This window comes from Bombina bombina, chromosome 6 (assembly GCF_027579735.1).
Source record: "Bombina bombina isolate aBomBom1 chromosome 6, aBomBom1.pri, whole genome shotgun sequence".
Taxonomy (NCBI): Eukaryota; Metazoa; Chordata; class Amphibia; order Anura; family Bombinatoridae; genus Bombina; species Bombina bombina.
The window spans coordinates 473156957-473179558 of NC_069504.1; positions in this window are offsets into that span (position 1 = coordinate 473156957).

The following is a 22602-nucleotide window of genomic DNA, read 5'->3' on the forward strand; positions in this document are numbered from 1 at the left end:
AGAGTTGTAAGGCATGTGACTGGTATAGAGAGGTGTAAGGCATGTGGCTGGTATAGAGAGTTGTAAGGCATGTGGCTGGTATAGAGAGTTGTAAGGCATTTGGCTGGTATAGAGAGTTGTAAGTAATGTGGCTGGTATAGAGAGATGTAAGGCATATGGCTGGCATAGAGAGTTGTAAGGCATGTGACTGGTATAGAGAGGTGTAAGGCATGTGACTGGTATAGAGAGTTGTAAGGCATGTGGCTGGTTTAGAGAGTTGTAAGGCATTTGGCTGGTATAGAGAGTTGTAAGGCATTTGGCTTGCATAGAGAGTTGTAAGGCATTTGGCTTGCATAGAGAGTTGTAAGGAATGTGGCTTTTCTTGAGAGGTATAAGGCATTTGGCTGGTATAGAGAGTTGTAAGGCATTTGGCTGGTATAGAGATTTGTAAGGCATTTGGCTGGTATAGAGATTTGTAAGGCATGTGGCTGTTATAGAGAGGTGTAAGGAATGTGGCTGTTATAGAGAGTTGTAAGGCATGTGGCTTGTATAGAGAGGTGTAAGGCATGTGGTTGGTATAGAGAGTTGTAAGGCATTTGTCTGGTATAGAGAGTTGTAAGGCATGTGGCTGTTATAGAGAGGTGTAAGGCATGTGGCTGTTATAGAGAGGTGTAGGGCATGTGGCTGGTATAGAGAGTTGTAAGGCATGTGGCTGGTATAGAGAGTTGTAAGGCATTTGGCTGGTATAGAGAGTTGTAAGGCATGTGGCTGGTATAGAGAGTTGTAAGGCATGTGACTGGTATAGAGTTGTAAGACATGTGGCTGGTATAGAGAGTTGTTAGGCATGTGGCTGGTATAGTGAGGTGTAAGGCATGTGGCTGGTATAGAGAGTTGTAAGGCATTTGGCTGGTATAGAGATTTGTAAGGCATTTGGCTGGTATAGAGATTTGTAAGGCATGTGGCTGTTATAGAGAGGTGTAAGGAATGTGGCTGGTATAGAGAGTTGTAAGGTATGTGGCTTGTATAGAGAGTTGTAAGGCATGTGGCTGGTATAGAGAGGTGTAAGGCATGTGGCTGGTATAGAGAGTTGTAAGGCATGTGGCTGGTATAGAGAGTTGTAAGGCATTTGGCTGGTATAGAGAGGTGTAAGGTATGTGGCTGGTATAGAGAGTTGTAAGGCATTTGGCTGGTATAGAGATTTGTAAGGCATTTGGCTGGTATAGAGATTTGTAAGGCATGTGGCTGTTATAGAGAGGTGTAAGGCATGTGGCTGTTATAGAGAGTTGTAAGGCATGTGGCTTGTATAGAGAGGTGTAAGGCATGTGGTTGGTATAGAGAGGTGTAAGGAATGTGGCTGGTATAGAGAGTTGTAAGGTATGTGGCTTGTATAGAGAGGTGTAAGGCATGTGGCTGTTATAGAGAGGTGTAAGGAATGTGGCTGGTATAGAGAGTTGTAAGGTATGTGGCTTGTATAGATAGGTGTAAGGCATGTGGCTTGTATAGAGAGTTGTAAGGAATGTGGCTGTTATAGAGAGGTGTAAGGCATTTGGCTGGTATAGAGAGGTGTAAGGAATGTGGCTGGTATAGAGAGTTGTAAGGCATTTGGCTGGTATAGAGATTTGTAAGGCATTTGGCTGGTATAGAGATTTGTAAGGCATGTGGCTGTTATAGAGAGGTGTAAGGCATGTGGCTGTTATAGAGAGGTGTAAGGTATGTGGCTGGTATAGAGAGTTGTAAGGCATGTGGCTGGTATAGAGAGTTGTAAGGCATGTGGCTGGTATAGAGACTTGTAAGGCATTTGGCTGGTATAGAGAGTTGTAAGGCATGTGGCTGGTATAGAGAGTTGTAAGGCACGTGACTGGTATAGAGTTGTAAGACATGTGGCTGGTATAGAGAGTTGTTAGGCATGTGGCTGGTATAGTGAGGTGTAAGGCATGTGGCTGGTATAGAGAGTTGTAAGGCATTTGGCTGGTATAGAGATTTGTAAGGCATTTGGCTGGTATAGAGATTTGTAAGGCATGTGGCTGTTATAGAGAGGTGTAAGGAATGTGGCTGGTATAGAGAGTTGTAAGGCATGTGGCTTGTATAGAGAGGTGTAAGGCATGTGGCTGGTATAGAGAGGTGTAAAGCATGTGGCTGGTATAGAGAGTTGTAAGGCATGTGGCTGGTATAAAGAGTTGTAAGGCATGTGGCTGTTATAGAGAGGTGTAAGGCATTTGGCTGGTATAGAGAGGTGTAAGGAATGTGGCTGGTATAGAGAGTTGTAAGGCATTTGGCTGGTATAGAGATTTGTAAGGCATGTGGCTGGTATAGAGAGGTGTAAGGAATGTGGCTGTTATAGAGAGTTGTAAGGCATGTGGCTTGTATAGAGAGGTGTAAGGCATGTGGTTGGTATTGAGAGTTGTAAGGCATTTATCTGGTATAGAGAGTTGTAAGGCATGTGGCTGTTATAGAGAGTTGTAAGGCATGTGGCTTGTATAGAGAGTTGTAAGGCATTTGACTGGTATAGAGAGTTGTAAGGCATGTGGCTGTTATAGAGAGGTGTAAGGCATGTGGCTGTTATAGAGAGGTGTAAGGCATGTGGCTGGTATAGAGAGTTGTAAGGCATGTGGCTGGTATAGAGAGTTGTAAGGCATTTGGCTGGTATAGAGAGTTGTAAGGCATGTGGCTGGTATAGAGAGTTGTAAGGCATGTGACTGGTATAGAGTTGCAAGACATGTGGCTGGTATAGAGAGTTGTTAGGCATGTGGCTGGTATAGTGAGGTGTAAGGCATGTGGCTGGAATAGAGAGTTGTAAGGCATTTGGCTGGTATAGAGATTTGTAAGGCATTTGGCTGGTATAGAGATTTGTAAGGCATGTGGCTGTTATAGAGAGGTGTAAGGAATGTGGCTGGTATAGAGAGTTGTAAGGTATGTGGCTTGTATAGAGAGGTGTAAGGCATGTGGCTGGTATAGAGAGGTGTAAGCATGTGGCTGCTATAGAGAGTTGTAAGGCATGTGGCTGGTATAGAGAGTTGTAAGGCATTTGGGTGGTATAGAGAGGTGTAAGGTATGTGGCTGGTATAGAGAGTTGTAAGGCATTTGGCTGGTATAGAGAGTTGTAAGGCATGTGGCTGTTATAGACAGGTGTAAGGAATGTGGCTGGTATAGAGAGTTGTAAGGCATTTGGCTGGTATAGAGATTTGTAAGGCATTTGGCTGGTATAGAGATTTGTAAGGCATGTGGCTGTTATAGAGAGGTGTAAGGAATGTGGCTGGTATAGAGAGTTGTAAAGCATTTGGCTGGCATAAAGAGTTGTAAGGCATGTGGCTGGTATAGAGAGTTGTAAGGCATGTGGCTGGTATAGAGAGTTGTAAGGCATTTGGCTGTTTTAGAGAGTTGTAAGGCATTTGGCTGGTATAGAGAGTTGTAAGGCATTTGGCTGGTATAGAGAGTTGTAAGGCATTTGGCTGGTATAGAGAGTTGTAAGGCATGTGGCTGGTATAGAGAGTTGTAAGGCATTTGGCTGTTTTAGAGAGTTGTAAGGCATGTGGCTGGTATAGAGAGGTGTAAGGCATGTGGCTGGTATAGAGAGTTGTTAGGCATGTGGCTGGTATAGTGAGGTGTAAGGCATGTGGCTGGTATAGAGAGTTGTAAGGCATTTGGCTGGTATAGAGAGTTGTAAGGCATTTGTCTGGTATAGAGAGCTGTAAGGCATGTGGCTGTTATAGAGAGGTGTAGGGTATGTGGCTGGTATAGAGAGTTGTAAGGCATGTGGCTGGTATAGAGAGTTGTAAGGCATTTGGCTGGTATAGAGAGTTGTAAGGCATGTGGCTGGTATAGAGAGTTGTAAGGCATGTGACTGGTATAGAGTTGTAAGACATGTGGCTGGTATAGAGAGTTGTTAGGCATGTGGCTGGTATAGTGAGGTGTAAGGCATGTGGCTGGTATAGAGAGTTGTAAGGCATTTAGCTGGTATAGAGATTTGTAAGGCATTTGGCTGGTATAGAGATTTGTAAGGCATGTGGCTGTTATAGAGAGGTGTAAGGCATGTGGCTGTTATAGAGAGTTGTAAGGCATGTGGCTTGTATAGAGAGGTGTAAGGCATGTGGTTGGTATAGAGAGGTGTAAGGAATGTGGCTGGTATAGAGAGTTGTAAGGTATGTGGCTTGTATAGAGAGGTGTAAGGCATGTGGCTGGTATAGAGAGGTGTAAGGAATGTGGCTGTTATAGAGAGTTGTAAGGCATGTGGCTTGTATAGAGAGGTGTAAGGCATGTGGCTGTTATAGAGAGGTGTAAGGAATGTGGCTGGTATAGAGAGTTGTAAGGTATGTGGCTTGTATAGATAGGTGTAAGGCATGTGGCTTGTATAGAGAGTTGTAAGGAATGTGGCTGTTATAGAGAGGTGTAAGGCATTTGGCTGGTATAGAGAGGTGTAAGGAATGTGGCTGGTATAGAGAGTTGTAAGGCATTTGGCTGGTATAGAGATTTGTAAGGCATTTGGCTGGTATAGAGATTTGTAAGGCATTTGGCTGTTATAGAGAGGTGTAAGGAATGTGGCTGTTATAGAGAGTTGTAAGGCATGTGGCTTGTATAGAGAGGTGTAAGGCATGTGGTTGGTATAGAGAGTTGTAACGCATTTGTCTGGTATAGAGAGTTGTAAGGCATGTGGCTGTTATAGAGAGTTGTAAGGCATGTGGCTTGTATAGAGAGTTGTAAGGCATTTGACTGGTATAGAGAGTTGTAAGGCATGTGGCTGTTATAGAGAGGTGTAAGGCATGTGGCTGTTATAGAGAGGTGTAAGGTATGTGGCTGGTATAGAGAGTTGTAAGGCATGTGGCTGGTATAGAGAGTTGTAAGGCATGTGGCTGGTATAGAGACTTGTAAGGCATTTGGCTGGTATAGAGAGTTGTAAGGCATGTGGCTGGTATAGAGAGTTGTAAGGCACGTGACTGGTATAGAGTTGTAAGACATGTGGCTGGTATAGAGAGTTGTTAGGCATGTGGCTGGTATAGTGAGGTGTAAGGCATGTGGCTGGTATAGAGAGTTGTAAGGCATTTGGCTGGTATAGAGATTTGTAAGGCATTTGGCTGGTATAGAGATTTGTAAGGCATGTGGCTGTTATAGAGAGGTGTAAGGAATGTGGCTGGTATAGAGAGTTGTAAGGCATGTGGCTTGTATAGAGAGGTGTAAGGCATGTGGCTGGTATAGAGAGGTGTAAGGCATGTGGCTGGTATAGAGAGTTGTAAGGCATGTGGCTGGTATAGAGAGTTGTAAGGCATGTGGCTGTTATAGAGAGGTGTAAGGCATTTGGCTGGTATAGAGAGGTGTAAGGAATGTGGCTGGTATAGAGAGTTGTAAGGCATTTGGCTGGTATAGAGATTTGTAAGGCATGTGGCTGGTATAGAGAGGTGTAAGGAATGTGGCTGTTATAGAGAGTTGTAAGGCATGTGGCTTGTATAGAGAGGTGTAAGGCATGTGGTTGGTATTGAGAGTTGTAAGGCATTTATCTGGTATAGAGAGTTGTAAGGCATGTGGCTGTTATAGAGAGTTGTAAGGCATGTGGCTTGTATAGAGAGTTGTAAGGCATTTGGCTGGTATAGAGAGTTGTAAGGCATGTGGCTGTTATAGAGAGGTGTAAGGCATGTGGCTGTTATAGAGAGGTGTAAGGCATGTGGCTGGTATAGAGAGTTGTAAGGCATGTGGCTGGTATAGAGAGTTGTAAGGCATTTGGCTGGTATAGAGAGTTGTAAGGCATGTGGCTGGTATAGAGAGTTGTAAGGCATGTGACTGGTATAGAGTTGCAAGACATGTGGCTGGTATAGAGAGTTGTTAGGCATGTGGCTGGTATAGTGAGGTGTAAGGCATGTGGCTGGAATAGAGAGTTGTAAGGCATTTGGCTGGTATAGAGATTTGTAAGGCATTTGGCTGGTATAGAGATTTGTAAGGCATGTGGCTGTTATAGAGAGGTGTAAGGAATGTGGCTGGTATAGAGAGTTGTAAGGTGTGTGGCTTGTATAGAGAGGTGTAAGGCATGTGGCTGGTATAGAGGAGTGTAAGCATGTGGCTGCTATAGAGAGTTGTAAGGCATGTGGCTGGTATAGAGAGTTGTAAGGCATTTGGCTGGTATAGAGAGGTGTAAGGTATGTGGCTGGTATAGAGAGTTGTAAGGCATTTGGCTGGTATAGAGAGTTGTAAGGCATGTGGCTGTTATAGACAGGTGTAAGGAATGTGGCTGGTATAGAGAGTTGTAAGGCATTTGGCTGGTATAGAGATTTGTAAGGCATTTGGCTGGTATAGAGATTTGTAAGGCATGTGGCTGTTATAGAGAGGTGTAAGGAATGTGGCTGGTATAGAGAGTTGTAAAGCATTTGGCTGGCATAAAGAGTTGTAAGGCATGTGGCTGGTATAGAGAGTTGTAAGGCATGTGGCTGGTATAGAGAGTTGTAAGGCATTTGGCTGTTTTAGAGAGTTGTAAGGCATTTGGCTGGTATAGAGAGTTGTAAGGCATTTGGCTGGTATAGAGAGTTGTAAGGCATTTGGCTGGTATAGAGAGTTGTAAGGCATGTGGCTGGTATAGAGAGTTGTAAGGCATTTGGCTGTTTTAGAGAGTTGTAAGGCATGTGGCTGGTATAGAGAGGTGTAAGGCATGTGGCTGGTATAGAGAGTTGTTAGGCATGTGGCTGGTATAGTGAGGTGTAAGGCATGTGGCTGGTATAGAGAGTTGTAAGGCATTTGGCTGGTATAGAGATTTGTAAGGCATTTGGCTGGTATAGAGATTTGTAAGGCATGTGGCTGTTATAGAGAGGTGTAAGGAATGTGGCTGGTATAGAGAGTTGTACGGCATGTGGCTTGTATAGAGAGGTGTAAGGCATGTGGCTGGTATAGAGAGGTGTAAGGCATGTGGGTGGTATAGAGAATTGTAAGGCATGTGGCTGGTATAGAGACTTGTAAGGCATTTGGCTGGTATAGAGAGGTGCAAGGTATGTGGCTGGTATAGAGAGTTGTAAGGCATTTGGCTGGTATAGAGAGTTGTAAAGCATGTGGCTGTTATAGAGAGGTGTAAGGCATGTGGTTGGTATAGAGAGTTGTAAGGCCTTTGTCTGGTATAGAGAGTTGTAAGGCATTTGGCTGTTATAGAGAGGTGAAAGGCATGTGGCTGGTATAGAGAGTTGTAAGGCATTTGGCTGGTATAGAGAGTTGTAAGGCATGTGGCTGTTATAGAGAGGTGTAAGGCATGTGGCAGGTATAGGGAGTTTTAGGGAATTTGGCTGGTATAGAGAGTTGTACAGCATTTGGCTGGTTTAGAGAGTTGTAAAGCATGTGGCTGTTATAGAGAGTTGGAAGGCATGTGGCTGGTATAGAGAGTTGTAAGGCATTTGGCTGGTATAGAGAGTTGTAAGGCATTTGGCTGGTATAGAGAGTTGTATGGCATGTGGCTGATATAGAGAGTTGTAAGGCATGTGACTGGTATAGAGTAGTAAGACATGTGGCTGGTATAGAGAGTTGTTAGGCATGGGGTTGGTATAGAGAGGTGTAAGGCATGTGGCTGGTATAGAAAGTTGTAAGGCATTTGGCTGGTATAGAGAGTTGTAAGGCATTTTGCTTGTATAGAGAGATGTAAGGCATGTGGCTGGTATAGAAAGGTGTAAGGCATTTGACTGGTATAGATAGTTGTAAGGCATTTGGGTGGTATAGAGAGTTGTAAGGCATTTGGCTGGTATAGAGAGGTGTAAGGAATGTGGCTGGTATAGAGAGTTGTAAGGCATTTGGCTGGTATAGAGATTTGTAAGGCATTTGGCTGGTATAGAGATTTGTAAGGCATGTGGCTGTTATAGAGAGGTGTAAAGAATGTGGCTGGTATAGAGAGTTGTAAGGCATGTGGCTTGTATAGAGAGGTGTAAGGCATGTGGCTGGTATAGAGAGTTGTAAGACATGTGGCTGGTATAGAGAGTTGTAAGGCATGTGGCTGTTATAGAGAGTTGTAAGGCATGTGGCTTGTATAGAGAGTTGTAAGGCATTTGGCTGGTATAGAGAGTTGTAAGGCATGTGGCTGTTATAGAGAGGTGTAAGGCATGTGGCTGTTATAGAGAGGTGTAAGGCATGTGGCTGGTATAGAGAGTTGTAAGGCATGTGGCTGGTATAGAGAGTTGTAAGGCATGTGGCTGGTATAGAGAGTTGTAAGGCATTTGGCTGGTATAGAGAGTTGTAAGGCATGTGGCTGGTATAGAGAGTTGTAAGGCATGTGACTGGTATAGAGTTGTAAGACATGTGGCTGGTATAGAGAGTTGTTAGGCATGTGGCTGGTATAGAGAGGTGTAAGGCATGTGGCTGGTATAGAGAGGTGTAAGGCATTTGGCTGGTATAGAGATTTGTAAGGCATTTGGCTGGTATAGAGATTTGTAAGGCATGTGGCTGTTATAGAGAGGTTTAAGGAATGTGGTTGGTATAGAGAGTTGTAAGGCATGTGGCTTGTATAGAGAGGTGTAAGGCATGTGGCTGGTATAGAGAGGTGTAAGGCATGTGGCTGGTATAGAGAGTTGTAAGGCATATGGCTGGTATAGAGAGTTGTAAGACATTTGGCTGGTATAGAGAGGTGTAAGGTATGTGGCTGGTATAGAGAGTTGTAAGGCATTTGGCTGGTATAGAGAGTTGTAAGGCATGTGGCTGTTATAGAGAGGTGTAAGGCATGTGGTTGGTATAGATAGTTGTAAGGCATTTGGGTGGTATAGAGAGTTGTAAGGTATTTGGCTGGTATAGATAGTTGTAAGGCATTTGGCTGTTATAGAGAGTTATAAGGCATTTTTACTGTTTTAGAGAGTTGTAAGGCATTTGGTGTCATGCCGCGCAACTCTAGCCGTTGCTAGGGGTGCAGCGTCTCCTTCCCTGCTCGTTGCCAGGGGCTGTGTCGGGTCCAGGTGCATGTAGTGCTGACATCATCATCGCACGCTCCTCTCCCTCTCTGATGCCGGTCAGACGCCTGTGGTGCGAATCCTACACCTATGTAAGTTTCCCTAATACAATCTATCACTGCCCAAGTATAGGTGTTTCTTTGTGTGCTCCTGGGTGAGATAGATCGTTACTTCTCTGATTGCCTTTTTGACATACCCAGTTGTAAGGCATTTGGCTGGTATAGAGATTTGTAAGGCATTTGGCTGGTATAGAGATTTGTAAGGCATGTGGCTGTTATAGAGAGGTGTAAGGAATGTGGCTGGTATAGAGAGTTGTAAGGCATGTGGCTTGTATAGAGAGGTGTAAGGCATGTGGCTGGTATAGAGAGGTGTAAGGCATGTGGCTGGTATAGAGAATTGTAAGGCATGTGGCTGGTATAGAGAGTTGTAAGGCATTTGGCTGGTATAGAGAGGTGTAAGGTATGTGGCTGGTATAGAGAGTTGTAAGGCATTGGGCTGGTATAGAGAGTTGTAAAGCATGTGGCTGTTATAGAGAGGTGTAAGGCATGTGGTTGGTATAGAGAGTTGTAAGGCCTTTGTCTGGTATAGAGAGTTGTAAGGCATTTGGCTGTTATAGAGAGGTGAAAGGCATGTGGCTGGTATAGAGAGTTGTAAGGCATTTGGCTGGTATAGAGAGTTGTAAGGCATGTGGCTGTTATAGAGAGGTGTAAGGCATGTGGCAGGTATAGGGAGTTTTAAGGAATTTGGCTGGTATAGAGAGTTGTAAGGCATTTGGCTGGTTTAGAGAGTTGTAAAGCATGTGGCTGTTATAGAGAGTTGTAAGGCATGTGGCTGGTATAGAGAGTTGTAAGGCATTTGGCTGGTATAGAGAGTTGTATGGCATGTGGCTGATATAGAGAGTTGTAAGGCATGTGACTGGTATAGAGTAGTAAGACATGTGGCTGGTATAGAGAGTTGTTAGGCATGGGGTTGGTATAGAGAGGTGTAAGGCATGTGGCTGGTATAGAAAGTTGTAAGGCATTTGGCTGGTATAGAGAGTTGTAAGGCATTTTGCTTGTATAGAGAGATGTAAGGCATGTGGCTGGTATAGAAAGGTGTAAGGCATTTGACTGGTATAGATAGTTGTAAGGCATTTGGGTGGTATAGAGAGTTGTAAGGCATTTGGCTGGTATAGAGAGGTGTAAGGAATGTGGCTGGTATAGAGAGTTGTAAGGCATTTGGCTGGTATATAGATTTGTAAGGCATTTGGCTGGTATAGAGATTTGTAAGGCATGTGGCTGTTATAGAGAGGTGTAAAGAATGTGGCTGGTATAGAGAGTTGTAAGGCATGTGGCTTGTATAGAGAGGTGTAAGGCATGTGGCTGGTATAGAGAGTTGTAAGGCATGTGGCTGGTATAGAGAGTTGTAAGGCATGTGGCTGTTATAGAGAGTTGTAAGGCATGTGGCTTGTATAGAGAGTTGTAAGGCATTTGGCTGGTATAGAGAGCTGTAAGGCATGTGGCTGTTATAGAGAGGTGTAAGGCATGTGGCTGTTATAGAGAGGTGTAAGGCATGTGGCTGGTATAGAGAGTTGTAAGGCATGTGGCTGGTATAGAGAGTTGTAAGGCATTTGGCTGGTATAGAGAGTTGTAAGGCATTTGGCTGGTATAGAGAGTTGTAAGGCATGTGGCTGGTATAGAGAGTTGTAAGGCATGTGACTGGTATAGAGTTGTAAGACATGTGGCTGCTATAGAGAGTTGTTAGGCATGTGGCTGGTATAGAGAGGTGTAAGGCATGTGGCTGGTATAGAGAGGTGTAAGGCATTTGGCTGGTATAGAGATTTGTAAGGCATTTGGCTGGTATAGAGATTTGTAAGGCATGTGGCTGTTATAGAGAGGTGTAAGGAATGTGGTTGGTATAGAGAGTTGTAAGGCATGTGGCTTGTATAGAGAGGTGTAAGGCATGTGGCTGGTATAGAGAGGTGTAAGGCATGTGGCTGGTATAGAGAGTTGTAAGGCATATGGCTGGTATAGAGAGTTGTAAGACATTTGGCTGGTATAGAGAGGTGTAAGGTATGTGGCTGGTATAGAGAGTTGTAAGGCATTTGGCTGGTATAGAGAGTTGTAAGGCATGTGGCTGTTATAGAGAGGTGTAAGGCATGGGGTTGGTATAGATAGTTGTAAGGCATTTGGGTGGTATAGAGAGTTGTAAGGTATTTGGCTGGTATAGAGAGGTGTAAGGAATGTGGCTGGTATAGATAGTTGTAAGGCATTTGGCTGTTATAGAGAGTTATAAGGAATTTTTACTGTTTTAGAGAGTTGTAAGGCATGTGGTGTCATGCCGCGCAACTCTAGCCGTTGCTAGGGGTGCGGCGTCTCCTTCCCTGCTCGTTGCCAGGGGCTGTGTCGGGTCCAGGTGCGTGTAGTGCTGACATCATCACCGCACGCTCCTCTCCCTCTCTGATGCCGGTCAGACGCCTGTGGTGCGAATCCTACACCTATGTAAGTTTCCCTAATACGATCTATCACTGCCCAAGTATAGGTGTTTCTTTGTGTGCTCCTGGGTGTGATAGATCATTACTTCTCTGATTGCCTTTTTGACATACCGCTGCTGAACTCTGCCTGTCTGACTACTCTTCCTCTTAACCCCTAAATTGCTGGATTGATATACTGTTGCTGAACTCTGCCTATCTGACTACTCTGCCTCTTAACCCCTAAATTGCTGGATTGATATACTGCTGCTGAACTCTGCCTGTCTGACCACTCTGCCTGTTAACCCCTATATTGCTGGATTTTTACACTGCTGCTGAACTCTGCTTGTTTGACCACTCTGCTTGATTAACCCCTTTTGTGCTGGATTGCCTCTCTGTTGCCAAACTCTGCCTGCCTGACCATTCTAGTGGTTTACTCTTGGACTGCTTTCCTATTGCCGCTGAAGACCATCCTGCCTGTGGTGAGTGTTGCTTACCTCATCTTACAAACTTTCTCTGCTCTGGGATATTCCCTATCATTCCTGCTCAACGCCGGGATAAAAAGACTACTGGCCGAGTTCAGTTTGATAGTGGATTATCCCACAAGCATTACATTATACTTAGGCCGTGGAGCCAGATGAGGTGGCAAGAGCTGTTTATCTTCAGGGACATATGTTGGGAACCATACAGTTGCAGAGTATGGATTCCAAACTAGAGGCTATAACAGTTCAACTCTCATCACTTGTCACAGCGAGGAAAACCGCTCCCGTTGTTGTACCGCCAGTCTCTGCTCCTAGTACTGTGGCTTCTTCTTCTGCTTCTGGAAATTTACCCCAGATACCATTGCCTGGCAAGTATGAGGTTACTACTGATTGCAGGGGCTTTCTTAACCAATGCAGACTACACTTCCGCAATGATCCTCACACCTTTCAGTCTCACCAGTAAAGGGTCACCTTTATAATTTCCTTACTGAAAGACAAGGCCCTAGCCTGGGTCTCTCCCCTTTTGGAACAGAACGCTCCACTCCTGAACGACGCTGATGCGTTCATTTCTGCACTTACTTCTGTGTTTGGGACTTCTGGCCGTGCTTCTGCTGCAGAATTTTATCTCCTAGATCTCCGCCAGCGCAATATAACTGTGGCACAATTTGCCATTGAGTTTCACACCTTGGCACTAGAGACCAGTTGGGAGAGCGGTGCCCTCAAGGCAGCCTTTAGGAGGGGTCTGCATGAACGCATCAAAGATGAACTCACTTATCATGATATTCCCTCTTCTTTGGATGATTTTATAACACTTTGTATCAGTCTAGACTGACAGACTCCCGGCTTCCAGGAGAGACAAGCCGAGAGAGATAGAACTCAGAGAATTCTTCCCTCCCGTCCTTCTATACGTCTGGCTTCTGCAGTGTCCTTTACCCCTTCAACATTTCAGCCACCCCAGTAGAGGAACCCAGCCAGAGAAGACCGAGAAGAAGGAGATTGAGACTATGCTTTTATTATGGTAAAGGACTGTGACATTCGTCCTTGAAAAGCCAATGCTTAGGGGATAACACTGGGGTACCTCTAAGCATGGTCTCTACTAAATCCCCTCGCTCCTCTTGGATTCTGGTACCTGTTACCCTCACCTTCCTTCAGAATACTGTCCACACTCAAGCCTTCATTGATTCAGGGGCAGCTGGGAACTTCCTGGATCACCGTTTCATGATCCAGGCTGGCTTGCCTCTTCTGCAGAAAAGACATTGGGGCCTATTTATCAAGCCGTCAACCGCAAATACACTGGAATTCCACAGCGTAATTGTGGCGAGCCTGATTCCCCTTATTTATCAAACCCTACAGAATGGCAAAAGTAGAATTTTGTGACGTAACATACGATCCGCCGGTCAAAGTCCGACACAGATCGATGCTTACATCACTACACATGTTCCGAATGCAAATTCGGCACTATCTGACTACTTTTGCTAGTTAACAAATTTCTACCAGGTACGCTCGGCACTATTCCAGCCCAGCGTACCTGGTTTTCAATCCGCCGCCCTGGAGGTGGAGGATGCCATAGGAATCAAAGGGAGTCTGAAATCAGCTTATGTTCGCTGCTGCCCGATATCCCATTGATTCCTATGGGAGAATAAAGTTACGTTTACACCTAACACCCTAACATGTACCCCGAGTCTAAACACCCCTAATATGCCGCCCCCCCAACACCGCCGCCACCTACATTATACTTATTAACCCCTAATCTGCCCCCCAACACCGCCGCCACCTACATTATGTTATTAACCCCAAATCTGCCCCCCCTACACCGCCGCCACCTACATTGTTATTAACCCCTAATCTGCCCCCCCTACACCGCCACCACCTGCATTATGCTATTAACCCCTAATCTGCCCCCCTACACCGCCACCACCTACATTATGTTATTAACCCCTAATCTCCCCCCCTACACCGCCGACCATCTATATTATGTTATTAACCCCTTATCTGCCCCCCCACACCGCCACCACCTACATTATGTTATTAACCCCTAATCTGCCCCCCTACACTGCCGCCACCTACATTATGTTATTAACCCCTAATTTGCACCCCCTACACCGCCGCCAACTACATTATGTTATTAACCCCTAATCTGCCGTCCCCAATGTCACCGTCACTATATTAAATTTATTAACCCCTGAACCTAAGTCTAACCGTAACACCCCCTAACTTAAATCTAATTTAAATAAATATAAATAAAATTACTATCATTAACTACATTATTCCTATTTAAAACTAAATATTTACCTATAAAATAAACCCTAAAATAGCTGCAATATAACTAATAGTTACATTGTATCTAGCTTAGGGTTTATTTTTATTTTACAGGCAAGTTTGTATTTATTTTAACTAGGTACAATAGTTATTAAATAGTTATTAACTATTTAATAACTACCTAGCTAAAATAAATACAAAAGTACCTGTAAAATAAAACCTAACCTAAGTTACAATAACACCTAACACTACACTACAATTAAATAAATTACATAAATTAAATACAATTAACTAAATTAAATACAATAACCTAAATTAAATTAAATTAGCAAAAGTACAAAAAATAACAAACACTAAATTACAGAAAATAATAAACAAATTACAGAAATTTAAACTAATTACACCTAATCTAATAGCCCTATCAAAATAAAAAAAGCCCCCCAAAATAAAAAACCCTAGCCTAAACTAAACTACCAATAGCCCTTAAAAGGGCCTTTTGCGGGATATTGCCCCAAAGTAATTAGCTCTTTTACCTGTAAAAAAAAATACAAACAACCCCCCCAACAGTGAAACCCACCACCCACACAACCAACCCCCCCAAAAAAATACTAACTAAAAAAACCTAAGCTCCCCATTTGGATGGGCATTGCCCTTAAAAGGGCAGTTAGCTCTTTCGCAGGCCCAAAGCCCTAACCTAAAAATAAAACCCACCCAATTGGAACAGCCAATAGAATGCAAGCTCAATCCTATTGGCTGTTCCAATCAGCCAATCCGAATCTAAGGGACACCATCTTGGATGACGTCACTTAAAGGAACCTTTATTCGTCGGGTAGTTGTCGGCCGAAGAGGATGCTCCGCGTCGGATATCTTGAAGATGGACCCGCTCCACGCCGGATGGATGAAGATAGAAGATTCCGTCTGGATGAAGACTTCTGCCGTCTGGAGGACCACTTCTGCCCTGCTTGGATGAAGACGTCTCCCTGTAAGTCGATCTTCAGGGGGTTAGTGTTAGGTTTTTTTAAGGGTATATTGGGTGGGTTTTATTTTTAGGTTAGGGCTTTGGGCCACAAAAGAGCTAACTGCCCTTTTAAGGGCAATGCCCATCCAAATGTCCTTTTCAGGGCAATGGGGAGCTTAGGTTTTTTTTAATTAGGATTTTTTTGGGGGGGGGGGGTTGGTTGTGTGGGTGGTGGGTTTTACTGTTGGGGGGTTGTTTGTATTTTTTTTTACAGGTAAAAGAGCTGATTACTTTGGGGCAATGCCCCGCATAAGGCCCTTTTAAGGGCTATTGGTAGTTTAGTTTAGGCTAGGGTTTTTTTTTATTTTGGGGGGGGGCTTTTTTATTTTGATAGGGCTATTAGATTAGGTGTAATTAGTTTAAATATTTACAATTTGTTTATTATTTTCTGTAATTTAGTGTTTGTTTTTGTACTTTAGATAATTGTATATAATTTAGTTAATTGTATGTCATTTATTTAATTGTATTTAATTGTAGTGTAGTGTTATGTGTTATTGTAACTTAGGTTAGGTTTTATTTTACAGGTACTTTTGTATTTATTTTAGCTAGGCAGTTATTAAATAGTTAATAACTATGTAATAACTATTCTTCCTAGTTAAAATAAATACAAACTTGCCTGTAAAATAAAAATAAACCCTAAGCTATATACAATGTAATTATTAGTTATATTGTAGCTAGCTTAGGGTTTATTTTACAGGTAAGTATTTAGTTTTAAATAGGAATAATGTAGTTAATGATAGGAATTTTATTTATATTTATTTAAATTAGATTTAAGTTAGGGGTGTTAGGGTTAAACTTAGGTTTAGGGGTTAATAAATTTAATATAGTGGCGGCGACGTTGGGGACGGCAGATTAGGGGTTAATAAGAATTATGTAGGTGGGGGCGGTGTAGGGGGGGCAGATTAGGGGTTAATATAATGTAGGTGGCGTCAGTGTAGGGACGGCAGATTAGGGGTTAATAAGTATAATGTAGGTGGCGGTGGGCTTCGGGAGCGGCGGTTTAGGGGTTAATAACTTTATTTAGTTGCGGCGGGGTTCGGGAGCGGCGGGATAGGGGTTAAACATTTTCGTATAATGTGGGTGTTTATTGACAGTATACCAATAAAGCTGGGAAAAAGCCGAAGAGCAGTGAGATCGATGACTGATAGTTAACAACAGTCCGCTGCTCATCGCCCGTACTTGGTGCGCGGCTTTTTGACAGCTTTTTTGGTAACTTTGGAGAAGGTATTCAGGTCCGTGGCAGCGATGTTAGGTGATCTTAGGCGAGCGTATTGGTGCCGGCGAATGCAAGTAAGTTGACAGGTTGATAAATAGGGGCCATTGTCTCAAATAACTACTCTGGATGGCACCCCCCTTGGTTCAGGCTTGATCCATTTTGAGTCAGTACCCCTGACCCTGACTGTGGAAGTCCTTCACACCGAACAGCTGCAGTTCGAGGTCATTCATTCCCCAGTACAACCTGTCATCCTTGGTCTCCCTTGGCTTTGGATACACAATCCATTGTTCGACTACGCTGACAACTGGCCTCCTGGGGTACCTCCTGTTTCCACTCCATCCCCATGGCCAGTATACATACTCCTCCAAACCTACCCTCAGTATATGCAGACTTCGCAGATGTGTTTGAGAAAAAAGCAGCAGACGTGCTGCCACCCCACCATCCTTATGACTGCAAAATCAACCTCTTTCCCGGAACCACACTTCCTAAAGGGAGGACTTATCCACTCTCCAAAGCTGAAACCAAATATATGGAGGAATACATTCAAGAGAACCTATTTATAGGTTTCATTCGCCCTTCCTCCTCTCCTGCTGGGGCAGGCTTCTTTTTCGTCAGTAAGAAGGATGGTGGGCTCAGACCCTGCATCGACTACAGGGTCTTGAACAACATAACTATCAAGAATTGCTATCCCATTACATTTCCCACCGAACTGTATGACTCACTCCAGGATGCTCGCTTCTTCACCAAGCTGGACTTACGTGGGGCATACAACCTGATTCGTATCTTTCCAGGCCACAAATGGAAGACCGCCTTCAACACAAGATCAGGGCACTACGAATACCTCGTAATGCCCTTTGGGTTGTGTAACGCCCTTGCAGTCTTCCAGGCATTTGTCAACGATATCTTCCGTGACCTCCTCAACCGCACTGTCATTGTCTATCTGGATGACAGCCTTGTTTTCTCTTCCACTTTGGAGGAGCATCATAAGCATGTGAGACAGGACAGGTACTTCAACGTCTGAGAGAAAATTCTTTGGTAGCCAAGCTAGAAAAATGTGAGTTTGACCAAGTTCAGATCCAGTTCCTGTGTTATTACATCTCGAAGGAGGGTTTTGCCATGGATCCTGCTAAACTCACTGCCGTTTTATAATGACCTCAACCTACTTAATTGAAGGAATTACAGAGATTCTTGGGGTTCTCCAATTATTACCGCAAGTTTATAAAGAACTTTTCTCAAACAGTCGCTCCACTCACTGAATTGACAAAACGGAACAAGGACTGTAAACATTGGCCTCCTGAAGCCATAAATGCCTTCTCTCATCTGAAAAAGGCTTTCTGTTCTGCTCCTGTGCTCCGCCATCCTGATCCTGACCTACAGTTCACTTAATTAGAGGGCACTGCCAATGCCATTCAGATTCTCACCGACTACAAGAATCTGACTTACCTAGAGACTGCTCATCAACTCAATCCTCGACAGGCCAGGTTGGCCCTTTTCTTTTCCATTTTAACTTTGTGGTCTGTTATCTTCCTGGGACCAAGAACAAGAAGGCGGACTCCCTTTCCCGTCAGTTCCCTCACTCAAGTAATTCCTCGGAAGCTCCTATTGAACACATCATACCTCCCTCTTGTGTGGTAGCTCAATTAAATACCACTCTTCTTCAAAGACTGCAATGTGCCCAGCCTAGTAAACCTCCTGAAGCTTCCGTGGATTCCTATGTCTTTTTTGTACCTCTGAACCTATGCACTCCTGTACTCTCCTGGGCTCATGTAAACTCTCAGGACATCCTGGCTTAACAAGAACTTTTAAGAACTTTTAAGTGTCTTTCCCAACACGTATGGTGGCCTACTATGAAGTCTGATGCTCAAGAGTATGTGAAAGCCTGCACAACTTGTGCTGCCAACAAAACTCCCCGATCCTTGCCTCCCGGCTTGCTCCAACAATTGTCCATTCCAAAACAACCATGGACACACATAACAATGGATTTCATTGTGGACCTTCCTCCTTCTGACCACCATAACGTTATCTGGGTTGTGGTGGATCACTTTTCCAGACTGGCTAATTTTATACCCCTAACAAAACTGCCTTCTGCCCAAGAATTATCGTCTCTTTTTCTCTTGCATGTGGTACAACTTCATGTCATTCCTCTGAATATTGTTTCCGACAGAGGATCCACAGTTCATCTCTAACTTTTGAAGAGCCTTTTGTTTCCTTGTCTTCTGGCTACCATCCTCAGACCAATGGACTAACTGAGAGAGTAAATCAGGATCTGGAAACCTACCTTAGAGCCTTTGTCAACGCTATACCAACTGGTCTTCTCTTCAATGTTCTCCATTTCAAGCCCCAGCAGGGTATCAACCTTGTGTGTTCCCTCTTTCTGCTCTTTCTGCTCAGTCCACTGGGGATCCTGCTGCAGACCAACATGTTACTTAACTCACCACTCATTGGCAACGTATTTGCTCTCAGCTACGTTCAGCTGTCTCTAGATATAAAAAGTTTGATGATCGTCATAGAGCTTCTGTACGTGCCATCTCAGTAGGTGATCGTGTTTGGGTCTCAACTCGACATATTCATCTACGTCAAACCTGTCACAAATTGGGGCCTATGTTTACTGGTCCTTACAAAGTCCTGAAAAGATTGTCTTCTGTTGCTTACAAAGTGGCCTTGCCCAAAACCCTGCTCATACACCCAGTCTTCCACGTCTCACTACTCGAACCTTACATCAAGAATAGATATACCTGGCTCCAAGCTCCTCTTCCTCCTCTCCTGGTCTGTGGTGACCCTGAATATGAGATAGCTAAAATCCTGGACTCCAGATACAGGCGCAGACAACTGCAGTATCTGATACATTGGAAGGGTTAATCCGTGGCAGATAATTTATGGGTTCCTGTCCATGATGTGCATGCTCCATCTTTGGTCTCCAAATTCCATGCTGCTCATCCTTTGAGGCCGACTCTGGTTCCCGCCACTCTAGCCGTTGCTAGGGGCACGGCTGCTCCTTCCCTGCTCGTTGCCAGGTGCTGTGTCAGGTTCCGGATGCGTGCGGTGCTGACATCATCGCTGCACGCTCCTCCCCCAATCTGATGCCGAATGAACGCCTGTGGCTGAATCCTGCACCTATGGAAGTTTCCCTAATATGATCTATCACTGCCCAAGTATAGGTGTTTCTTTGTGTGCTCCTGGGTGTGATAGAGTGTTACTTCTCTGATTGCCTTTGTGATATACCGCTGCTGAACTCTGCCTGTCTGACTACTCTGCCTGTTAACCCCTATATTGCTGGATTTTTACACTGCTGCTGAACTCTGCTTGTTTGACCACTCTGCTTTATTAACCCCTATTGTGCTGGATTGCCTCTCTGTTGCCAAACCCTGCCTGCCTGACCATTCTAGTGGTTTACCATTGGACTGCTTTCCTGTTGCCAAACCCTGCCTGCCTGACCATTCTAGTGGTTTACCCTTGGACTGCTTTACTGTTGCCGTTGAAGACTATCCAGCCTGTGGTGAGTGTTGCTTACCTCATCTTAGGAACTTTCTCTGCTCTGGGATATTCCCTATCATTCCGGCTCGACTCTGGGATAAGAAGACTACTGGCCGGGTTTGGGCTGATAGTGGATTATCCCACAAGCATTACATGTGGCTGGTATAGAGAGTTGTAAGGCATTTGTCTGGTATAGAGAGTTGTAAAGCATTTGGCTGGCATAAAGAGTTGTAAGGCATGTGGCTGGTATAGAGAGTTGTAAGGCATGTGGCTGGTATAGAGAGTTGTAAGGCATTTGGCTGGTATAGAGAGTTGTAAGGCATGTGGCTGGTATAGAGAGTTGTAAGGCATTTGGCTGGTATAGAGAGTTGTAAGGCATTTGGCTGGTATAGAGAGTTGTAAGGCATTTGGCTGGTATAGAGAGTTGTAAGGCATGTGGCTGGTATAGAGAGCTGTAAGGCATTTGGCTGTTTTAGAGAGTTGTAAGGCATTTGGCTGGTATAGAGAGTTGTAAGGCATGTGGCTGGTATAGAGAGTTGTAAGGCATTTGGCTGGTATAGAGAGTTGTAAGGCATTTGGCTGGTATAGAGAGTTGTAAGGCATTTGGCTGGTATAGAGAGTTGTAAGGCATGTGGCTGGTATAGAGAGCTGTAAGGCATTTGGCTGGTATAGAGAGCTGTAAGGCATTCCTTCTAAATGTGTTGCATCCTTTTCTGGCTACCAAGGAGCTAATCATAATCTTAGATCTATACCTGCTGTAAGGTGAAATCCTGGGTATAGACATTTGTTTTTTTCATTTTTATTAAAGAAGATAACAACATCCATGGCCTACTTGAACTATGTTGAGGCTGGAGCAGGGATTATATATAGAATATATCACTATATGGTGAGAATGGACATGGAATGTAGTTGTCTAATAATATCTCTCTCCTGTATGAGGATTTTGATGATTGAACGTTTGTTGTAACAAAGGAAGAATTTATAGAAATGCAAGTCATTTCTTTAAACACTTGAGGTAATCTTGGCATTAAACATTCGGAGTTTAAATTGAATTTACGAAAAATGTTGTGTTCTTGTTACTGGACGGAGCATCTGTTAATTCATTGGGGCCCATTTATCAAGCTCCGAACGGAGCTTGAAGGGCAGTGTTTCTGGCTAGTCTGAAGACTCGCCAGAAACACCAGTTATGAAGCAGTGGTCTAAAGACCGCTGCTCCATAACCCTCTCTGCCTGCTCTGATGAGGCGGACAGGAATGGCCGGAAATCAACCCGATCGAGTACGATCGGGTTGATTGTCACCTCCCTGCTGGCAGTGAGTCAGCAGGGGGCGGCGTTGTACCAGCAGCTCTTGTGAGCTGCTGGTGCAATGTTAAATGCGGAGAGCGTATTGCTCTCCGCATTCAGCGAGGTCTTGTGGACCTGATCTGTACTGTCGGATCAAGTCCGCAAGACCTTTGATAAATAGGCCCCATTGAGTGTACAAGGTGTTAAACCTAATAGAGAATTTATGATATGGGAGGATGAAATTGTGGATGTAAGCTTTTCCCTCTGCTGTGTCATATAGTTAGGGCAGTGTGAATTTTGGAGATGCAGCCTAAATATGGGCTCTCTGTTTTCCAGCACAGTTAATATGGAATAGAATTAATTTGGAATGATGATTGGTTGAGAGCATCCTTTTCAGGAGTCCTCTATGGTTAAAAGAGATTGTACTTGGAGGTGACTTCTCTGGGGATTTTTCTTTCTCATTGTGTTTCACTCTATGTCTAAGTTTTGACAGCTGAATCTCTTAGGATGAGCTGTCAGCAAGTAGATAGCATAACCACCCCCTTGCAACTGGTCATCTGGGGATCAAACAAGGGATGTTTTATATTATTATAAACCTAAAATGCTCAATTGTTTCACTGGCACAGCCCTGGGACATACTGAGGCAAATCTATACAAACAAGTCATTTAAATGGAGAATGAATGAGTATACTAATTGATATTGTGTTTTAATAATAATTTAATATCTAGTTGAATTACTTTCCTGTAGGGCTAATGAATGAAATCTTTACAAGATAAAAAAAGGCTTTATGTTTATGATGTGCTAAGAAGCATACGATAAATATACCAGGCGCCTGCAGATCGATCAACTAATTGGATCCCGAACCTGAAATGCACATAACTTAAGCCTAGTATTTTTTATCTGCGCATTTACTTGATGCAGGAAACAAAATTAGCTGGGATGCCTTGTGTAAAATGAATAATGCAAAGCATCCAATTATTATCTTTCTCTCCAGTGTCTTCTCTCTCTCTCCACACACCCGACTTACTTAACTCCCTAGCAGACAGTGAGAACAATTCCTTATAAAAATGTTAAATCACATAAAAAGGGGCAACAATAATAAAACCATGTGGAAAAGTTTTTTACCCCATGTATCAGTAAACATTTTATATTACATGTGTTTAATACCCCTTTAAATGCCATTAAAATGTTTAATATCCTTAGGTTTATGATGGTTACACATTATAGAGGCAATAAACACATTTTGTAGAAATTGTACTTGTCCTACATTTCCTAAATTCTGTAACCTAGGATTTCTTCAAAATGTTGCAAAATTTCTAAACAAGCTTTGTGATAGCTGTATAGTTACTTCTAACCATGCTTTTGTTTTGTTTTTCTCTGCTTAAAGCTTTCTCGAAAGACATTGTGCTATTTTAAGCCTTACAGGTGCCTGTAAGTAAATATCAGCACCTTCACACTGGGTGCTACCATCTTGAAGCTTAAAGGGATACTGTGGTCAGAATATGAAGTAAAATATTTGGGGGAGAAAATTACTTAAAGTGAATGTAAC